Raw genomic sequence first — 10,056 nt, 5'->3', positions numbered from 1 at the left:
AAAAAGTAAGGTTTTGAAAACTGAGAAGATAGCTCAGTCAGTAAAGTGCTTGCTATGCCATCATGAAGATCTGAGATCTATCTTTTGTACCCATGTAACACAGATGTGCTTGCCATCTCAATGCTGAGCAGGCAGAGACCAAAACCTCCTGAACCATGATGACCAGACAGCCTAGCTGAATCAGTGAGCCTTGCATCCCAGTGAGAAATCTTGTCTAATTTAGAAAAAGGTGATTAGTTCTCAAGGATTGACATCTGAGGCTGACCTCTGGCCTTCACATGCATACTTCTCTTAGCACACACAAATGCACAAACATGCACATGTGCATAAAAAGAGAAAATAATGAGCATTTGAAAGAATGGGTTTTGTGCAATCTGTTTTTCAATGAATCCTGGCCCTGAAGCTCTTTATTGCTTTAATAGTCTGCTTTATTCCAACCATCAGACACTGAAACTATGATTTTCCTTTTCTTTTCCCTAAAGTTCCTGTTTCCAGTCAGAAATGATGATGTAATTTCCCTCATTACAGCTGTTTTTATATGAATTTGAAGATACCTCTGTCCTTAGTTTCATCTTTTATGCAAATCTGTGTATGTTTGTGTGAGCATATGTTATGTATGTGAGTGCCCAAAGGTGCCAGAAGAGACTGCAGATCCCATGGACCTGGAGTTATAGGAGGTTGTGAGGTGTCTGTCATGGGTGCTGGGAATCTAACTTAAGAGTGGAAGCTTCCTCCTAACTTCTGAGCCATAGCTCCAGCCCATTTCTGTCTTGCTATCTATCTCCCTGTGCTTCTCATTGTCTCAGCTTGAGCTTTTGGATAGTGCCCATATTTCAAAGATCAGAGATATATGTTATTCTTAGTGATTGCTTTATATTGCATTCGGTATCATGTGAAATCCTCATATTTTCTGGTTTAACAATGATGCCATTAGAAATTCTGTTCCTTTTATGATGTTTCCAGGTGAAACACCAGGTTGTTCATCTTTACATTTTCTACACTGAGTATATTAATTAATCTTTTTTTCTGTGATGACTTACCTGAGAAAAGTAACTTAAGGAAGGAAGATCATGTGGGCCTTCAGTTTTATCTACGGTCCATTTCACTGGCTAAGGGACATACAACAGAGAGAGTATGAGGCAGATGATAATGCCTCCATGGGCAAAACCAGAGAGAGGAGGATGCTGGCATTTGGCTTGTTTGCTTTTCTGTCCTCTTTTATTTAGTCTAAGAGCCCAGTATATGGCAATGCCACCTACATTCAAAGTGGGTCTTCCATCCTCAGGTCATTCTGGAAACACCCTCATAGACACACACGGGCATATCTCCTAAGTGAGTCTATCTCCAACCAGGTCATCAATGAAGATTAGCAATGATAACTAGGTCTCAAGCAGAAAACAGTCACATTTTGTATCACTTGCCATGCTGTCTGTTTAAATACAAGTACAAGATGCAAAGGAAAAGTCAAGAACCTCAAAGGCATCAATCACTGTTGTATCCTAAAGTTTAAAGAAATTGGGAGGTTACTGGCTTCTTTCTGGAAGCATATAAAGTAAGTTGCCGACAAATGAGTAACCTCTGTGCTACATTTCAACAGAGATGTCCTTCTGTGTTTTGGCTACCTGCAGATAGACAAGTCAAAAGCAAGAACAAAAAGGTCCCTCTCTTGCTCACAGTAGCACATGGCTCAAGAGCAAACTCATTCCTTCCTGTTGGCTGAGCATATTCCATGTGGCCCTTGACTTAGAAGATGCTAACAGCTTTCATCATACCTCTTTCCAATGGCTTACTAGATTGTGGGGGTAGAGTCACTTCCCTGGACAGCACATTTAAACAGTGATGAATACTAGCTGTGTCAGGGTTCCAGGATCTTTTAGGGAAATAGACACAAAATAAAGAACTAACTACAATGAGATGGTTTAGTTGGCTACACGCTGGCTGGAGAAGGTCAAAGTCCACAGGGCAGGTCATCAGGGAAGGAAGTGACTCTCAACATGGGCAAGGCAATCCTGCTCTTGATGCCTTGCAAATAATGGCACCAGACCTACTAGATCACTCAGGAGAATGAATCTTGCATACTTAGAGAAGCAGTAGAGTATGACTATTTCTACAAATTGCCTGGGAAGCAACAGAGGTTTTCTTGTTTTTTGTTTGTGTGTTTGTGTGTGTGTTTGTTTGTTTGCTGTTGTTGTTGTTAGGGTTTTGGGGGTGGGGTTGTCTTTTATTTTGATGGCTTAGCTAGGGCCTTCATCTTAGCCAAGTTAGCACAACCAACTACCATAGCAGTTAAGGGTCACAGTTGCCACTTCTCTCAAAGGTTGATCTCCATGGATGGGTGCCACCTGGCTTGGGAGGCTAAGACCCCACCTCAAGGACAGCTTATAGCCAATATATAACTAAGACAGAGTTTCTTGTCTTTAGGAAGATACAGTTTATGGTATAATGTGCCCCAGAGTCCTATCCATTGTGAACAACACCAAAGTCAGACTTTCCTTGAGGTTATTAACCAATAACATTGGCTCTTCACCCTAATCGCCTCTGCTTAGCTCACTTGTTAATGAATTTCCCCCTGAAGCTCAGTAGATTATTTGCACCACATTCTCTGTTCCAGGCTTTGGTCTACACAGCTTAACTTATCACAGTGCTCTTGTGCAGTGAACACACTTTCCAGTTATACCAGTAGCTATGTAAGTGGAAGGGCTTACTTTTTTATTTTGTGCCTCCTCACCAAACTTGTTTGTATAGAAATACTTTGTCAAGCTTAGCCTACTCATGCAGTAACTGTGAGTGTGTAAAATTATGGTAGTGTGCCTGTATGGTAACTTGTGTTTCCATTAGGCCTTATGACGGGCCATGGACTTGGTGTATTAGGAATAATTTATAGAAAATTTTCATCTCCATCTTTATTTTCTGTTAGTACCTCTCCATCACCCTATCCCTCTCTCCTCTACTGCCTTCCTAATTGTGTTTCTGATGCCACGATCTGGCTAGTGGCAATTTGTGGACATTGCTCAGCCTAGCAATCAACCTTCATGATTAAGAGGACTGCTAACCTTTGTCCTGTGAAACATAACATGCACTGTCTGCTAGGCTGTCATTATTGGTGTTATCATGAGAGACAGACACTTCAATGGACTGAGCAGAAGACCTGGTTTCTCCAATGGTATTTTGCTTTCTGTCTCTGCTTATCTTTGGTCATCTATGGTAATTCCCTGTTGTCTCTCCCCAGGGGTGCACTGCTATCCCATACTCTGGGATACTTCCCAGCCAGCACTCTCATGTTTCATCCCCATCTGCCCTTCTTCCTGGATTTGCTGTCTAGAGACTTCAGGAGTCTTTTCTGTTACTGCTTTTGTTCACTAGTGACCAGGAGATGAAGTTGATATTTCTCTCAGATTTTATAAAGATAACTCTTAGGGCTGACCCCTGATGAAAAGAAAATGCTGTAAAAACCATGTGAAGGCTCTTGGTCTCCATAGACTTAAAGCCTTCAGACTCTTAAGGCCAGGTAGTGGCATCTGTGCTATAGCTTGTACTCCACTGCTTGGTCCAGGTCCTTGGTCATCTGTCACTGAGAATCCTCACCCAGTTCAGCAGTCTTAATCTAGTACCAAAGATTTGAAGGATTCCTGAAGAATTGTTGGTCTTTCCAGTGTGAGGCAACCATTGTTGAATTATCTGGACCATATTCTATGAGGTACTCTAATTAATCTCCTTTTAATATATTCTATTGGTTTCATCTCCCCAAAGAACCCTGACTAATATATCAATTCTCTCAAGACACCTGCTCTCTTCTATCTACTGAGTGAAAGTGAAGAGTTGTATGTTGAACTAGAAATTTATTTCATATACCATCTTACATTAACATTTTCCATGTCCTCAGTAATCAATTTTCTATTCTATGTCCTTGGACAGACACCTTGCCTTTTACAATCAATAGCTATTTAAAAATTATTGTGAGCTACCATTATCAATTTAATATGTTATTATCCCAAGTGGAGATATTACTGAAATTATGAATAATATTTTTGAAAGGAATATAGAAGGAATAGAAATAAACCCTTTTAACTTTCCTCTGCCTCTCATTTATTATTAACTTACCCATGTTGATTATGAATTTTCTATTCTGGCACATATTGCATATCATATATAATAGGCATGTGGTATATGTGTACACTAATTTGTAGTATATATAATTATATGCAATGTCAATATATATTAAATGTAATAATTTATGTATAATATATAAATACATAGTAATTTATGTAATTTACATATCTATCTATAAATAAAATTATATAACATATTATAAATCCAATACACTGCCATTGTGAAAGAGCTGATTTATATAGCATACAATATATGAATTATATTTGGTATAAATTGCTGTTGTTTTATATACTAGAAATCATTCACAGATTCTTTACTTTCTTCCTCCTGGGCACATAGGAAGGCAGTGGTAGAGGAAGGTGAGTAATACACAGTCTTAGATCTGGCTGAGAGCTAAGGGTCATGTGTGGAGTATGCAACTTAAAGACCAAAGCTCAGAAGGGCAAAGAGAGCCTGAGTTGTCTACATTCTCTTTCCTATGGCTACATTGACTTGTATACATGGCAGATGTTATAAATCACCAACAAATTACCAGTACTATAGAGGAGCCCCTGGGTCTCACCAGGCTCAACTTGGATGAGAGAAATTATGCAAAGGTGTGAACTAACCAAGAACTTTGAGGCAGCTTATTAACATTACGACCAACATTAAACACACTAAGGATGGTGAAGAGGTAACTCTGCATACACTGGGCACTTGAGATTTGGAGGCTCATTTGTTACTTACCTGAAAGAGACTTACCTTCGCTACCTTTTAGGGTAAAAGGTGCTCCTGCTACCATGGACTCTTTATTGTTATTTTCATTTAAAGATACAATACCTTGACCAATTACCAAGTAGCAAAAGCAACTTTCTGCGCATGCCTCTCATACCTTCATGTTCTTTCCCGTGTTGTTTGCTGGGTCGTGAATGTCTTAAGGCAGACACGCAACCGACCACAGTCTTTTTTTTATTTTTTTATTTTTTTTTAATTTTTAATATTTTTATTACATATTTTCCTCAATTACATTTCCAATTCTATCCCAAAAGTCCCCCATAGCGCCTCCCACTTCCCTACCCACCCATTCCCATTCTTTTGGCCCTGGCATTCCCCTATATTGGGGCATATAAAGTTGGCAAGTCCAATGGGCCTCTCTTTCCAGTGATGGCCGAATAGGCCATCTTTCGATACATATGCAGCTAGAGACAAGAGCTCCGGGGTTCTGGTTAGTACATCATGTTGTTCCAACAATAGGGTTGCAGATCCCTTTAGCTCCTTGGGTATTTTCTCTAGCTTCTCCATTGGGAGCCCTGTGATACATCCAATAGCTGACTGTGAACATCCACTCCTGTGTTTGCTAGGCCCCGGCATCGTCTCACAAGAGACAGCTATATTTGGGTCCTTTCAGCAAAATCTTGCTCATGTATGCAATGGTGTCAGCGTTTAGAAGCTGATTATGGGATGGATCCTGGATACCGCAGTCTCTAAATGGTCCATCCTTTCATCACAGCTACGAACTTTGTCTCTGTAACTCCTTCCCTGGGTGTTTTGTTCCCAATTCTAAGAAGGGGCACAGTGTCCACACTTTGGTCTTCATTCTTCTTGAGTTTCATGCGTTTATCAAATTGTATTTTATATCTTGGGTATCCTAAGTTTTGGGCTAATATCCACTTATCAGTGAATACATATTGTGTGAGTTCTTTTGTGATTGTGTTACCTCACTCAAGATGATGCCCTCCAGGTCCATCCATTTGGATAGGAATTTCATAAATTCATTCTTTTTAATAGCTGAGTAGTACTCCATTGTGTAAATGTACCATAATTTCTGTATCCATTCCTCTGTTGAGGGACATCTGGGTTCTTTCCAGCTTCTGGCTATTATAAATAGGGCTGCTATGAGCATAGTGGAGCATGTGTCCTTTTTACCGGTTGGGACATCTTCTGGATATATGCCCAGGAGAGGTATTGCTGGATCCTCCGGTAGTACTATGTCCAATTTTCTGAGGAACCGCCAGACTGATTTCCAGAGTGGTTGTACAAGCTTGCAATCCCACCAACAATGGAGGAGTGTTCCTCTTTCTCCACATCCTCGCCAGCATCTGCTGTCACCTGAATTTTTGATCTTAGCCATTCTGACTGGTGTGAGGTGGAATCTCAGGGTTGTTTTGATTTACATTTCCCTGATGATTAAGGATGTTGAACATTTTTTTAGGTGCTTCTCTGCCATTCGGTATTCCTCAGGTGAGAATTCTTTGTTCAGTTCTGGGCCCCATTTTTAATGGGGTTATTTGACTTTCTGGAGTCCACCTTCTTGAGTTCTTTATATATATTGGATATTAGTCCCTTATCTGATTTAGGATAGGTGAAGATCCTTTCCCAATCTGTTGGTGGTTTTTTTGTCTTATTGATGGTGTCTTTAGCCTTGCAGAAGCTTTGCAGTTTCATGAGGTCCCACTTGTCAATACTCGATCTTACAGCACAAGCCATTACTGTTCTATTCAAGAATTTTTCCCCTGTGCCCATATCTTCAAGGCTTTTCCCCACTTTCTCCTCTATAAGTTTCAGTGTCTCTGGTTTTATGTGAAGTTCCTTGATCCACTTAGACTTGACCTTAGTACAAGGAGATAGGAATGGATCGATTCGTATTCTTCTACATGTTAACAACCAGTTGTGCCAGCACCATTTGTTGAAAATGCTGTCTTTCTTCCACTGGATGTTTTTAGCTCCCTTGTCGAAGATCAAGTGACCGTAGGTGTGTGGGTTCATTTCTGGGTCTTCAATTCTATTCCATTGGTCTATTTGTCTGTCACTATACCAGTACCATGCAGTTTTTATCACAATTGCTCTGTAGTAGAGCTTTAGGTCCAGCATGGTGATTCCACCAGAGGTTCTTTTATCCTTGAGAAGAGTTTTTGCTATCCTAGGTTTTTTGTTATTCCAGATGAATTTGCAGATTGCGCTTTCTAATTCGTTGAAGAATTGATTTGGAATTTTGATGGGGATTGCATTGAATCTGTAGATTGCTTTTGGCAAGATAGCCATTTTTACAATGTTGATCCTGCCAATCCATGAGCATGGGAGATCTTTCCATCTTCTGAGATCTTCTATAATTTCTTTCTTCAGAGACTTGAAGTTTTTATTATACAGATCTTTCACTTCCTTAGTTAGAGTCACGCCAAGATATTTTATATTATTTGTGACTATTGAGAAGGGTGTTGTTTCCCTAATTTCTTTCTCAGCCTGTTTATTCTTTGTGTAGAGAAAGGCCATTGATTTGTTTGAGTTAATTTTATATCCAGCTACTTCACCGAAGCTGTTTATCAGGTTTAGGAGTTCTCTGGTGGAATTTTTAGGGTCACTTATATATACTATCATATCATCTGCAAAAAGTGATATTTTGACTTCATCTTTTCCAATTTTTATCCCTTTGATCTCCTTTTGTTGTCGAATTGCTCTGGCTAGGACTTCAAGTACAATGTTGAATAGGTATGGAGAAAGTGGACAGCCTTGTCTAGTCCCTGATTTTAGAGGGATTGCTTCAAGCTTCTCACCATTTACTTTGATGTTGGCTACTGGTTTGCTGTAGATTGCTTTTATCATGTTAAGGTATGGGCCTTGAATTCCTGATCTTTCCAAGACTTTTATCATGAATGGGTGTTGGATCTTGTCAAATGCTTTTTCCGCATCTAACGAGATGGCCATGTGGTTTTTGTCTTTGAGTTTGTTTATATACTGGATTACGTTGATGGATTTCCGTATATTGAACCATCCCTGCATCCCTGGGATGAAACCTACTTGGTCAGGATGGATGATTGTTTTGATGTGTTCTTGGATTCGGTTAGCAAGAACCTTATTGAGGATTTTTGCATCAATATTCATAAGGGATATTGGTCTGAAGTTTTCTATCTTTGTTGGGTCTTTTTGTGGTTTAGGTATCAGAGTAATTGTGGCTTCATAGAATGAGTTGGGTAGAGTACCTTCTGTTTCTATTTTGTGGAATAGTTTGTGAAGAACTGGGATTAGATCTTCTTTGAAGGTCTGATAGAACTCTGCACTAAACCCATCTGGTCCTGGGCCTTTTTTAGTTGGGAGACTATTAATGACTGCTTCTATTTCTTTGGAGGATATAGGGCTGTTTAGATCATTAACCTGATCTTGATTCAACTTTGGTACCTGGTATCTGTCTAGGAACTTCTCCATTTCATCCAGTTTCTCCAGTTTTGTTGAGTATAGCCTTTGGTAGAAGGATCTGATGGTGTTTTGGATGTCTTCAGGATCTGTTGTTATGTCTCCTTTTTCATTTCTGATTTTGTTAATTAGGATGATTTCCCTGTGCCCTCTAGTGAGTCTGGCTAAGGGTTTATCTATCTTGTTGATTTTCTCAAAGAACCAGCTCCTTGATTGGTTGATTCTTTGAATAGTTCTTCTTGTTTCCACTTGGTTGATTTTGCCCCTGAGTTTGATTATTTCCTGCCATCTACTCCTCTTGGGTGAATTTGCTTCCTTTTGTTCTAGTGCTTTTAGGTATGTTGTCAAGCTGCTAATGTGTGCTCTCTCTAGTTTCCTTTTGGAGGCACTCAGAGCTATGAGTTTTCCTCTTAGAAATGCTTTCATTGCGTCCCATAAGTTTGGGTATGTTGTGGCTTCATTTTCATTGAACTCTAAAAAGTCCTTAATTTCTTTCTTTATTCCTCCTTTGACCAAGGTATCATTGAGAAGAGTGTTGTTCAGTTTCCACGTGAAGGTTGGCTTTCTATTATTTATTTTGTTATTGAAGATCAGCCTTAGTCCATGGTGATCTGATAGGATGCATGGGACAATTTCAATATTTTTGTATCTGTTGAGGCCTGTTTTGTGACCAATTATGTGGTCAATTTTGGAGAAGGTACCATGAGGTGCTGAGAAGAAGATATATCCTTTTGTTTTAGGATAGAATGTTCTGTAGATATCTGCCAGATCCATTTGATTCATAATTTGTTAGTTTCACTGTGTCCCTGTTTAGTTTCTGTTTCCATGATCTGTCCATTGGTGAAAGTGGTGTGTTGAAGTCTCCCACTATTATTGTATGAGGTGCAATGTGTGCTTTGAGATTTACTAAAGTTTCTTTAATGAATGTGGCTGCCTTTGTATTTGGAGCATAGATATTCAGGATTGATAGTTCCTCTTGGAGGATTTTACCTTTGATGAGTATGAAGTGTCCCTCCCTGTCTTTTTTAATGACTTTGGGTTGGAAGTCAATCTTATCAGATATTAGAATGGCTACTCCAGCTTGTTTCTTCATACCATTTGCTTGGAAAATTGTTTTCCAGCCTTTCATTCTGAGGTAGTGTCTATCTTTTTGTCTGAGATGAGTTTCCTGTAAGCAGCAAAATGTTGGGTCTTGTTTGTGTAGCCAGTTTGTGAGTCTATGTCTTTTTATCGGGGAGTTGAGTCCATTGATATTGAGAGATATTAAGGAAAAGTAATTGTTGTTTCCTGTTATTTTTGTTGTTAAAGTTGGCATTCTGTTCTTGTGGCTGTCTTCTTTTAGGCTTGTTGAGGGATTACCTTCTTGTTGTTTCTAGGGCGTGGTTCCTGTCCTTGTATTGGTTTTTTTCTGTTATTATCCTTTGAAGGGCTGGATTCGTGGAGAGATAATGTGTGAATTTTGTTTTGTCGTGGAATACTTTGGTTTCTCCATCTATGTTAATTGAGAGTTTGGCTGGGTATAGTAGCCTGGGCTGGAATTTGTGTTCTTTTAGTGTCTGTATAACATCCGTCCAGATTCTTCTGGCTTTCATAGTCTCTGGTGAAAAATCTGGTGTAATTCTGATAGGCTTGCCTTTATATGTTACTTGGCCTTTTTCTCTTACTGCTTTTAGTATTCTATATTTTTTTAGAGCATTTGTTGTTCTGATTATTATGTGTCGGGAGGTATTTCTTTTCTGGTCCAGTCTATTTGGAGTTCTGTAGGCTTCTTGTATGTTC

This window comes from Mus caroli, unplaced genomic scaffold (genome assembly GCF_978045245.1).
Source record: "Mus caroli unplaced genomic scaffold, Mus_caroli_1 scaffold_11, whole genome shotgun sequence".
NCBI classification, from domain to species: domain Eukaryota; kingdom Metazoa; phylum Chordata; class Mammalia; order Rodentia; family Muridae; genus Mus; species Mus caroli.
This window is presented reverse-complemented; position numbering follows the sequence as displayed.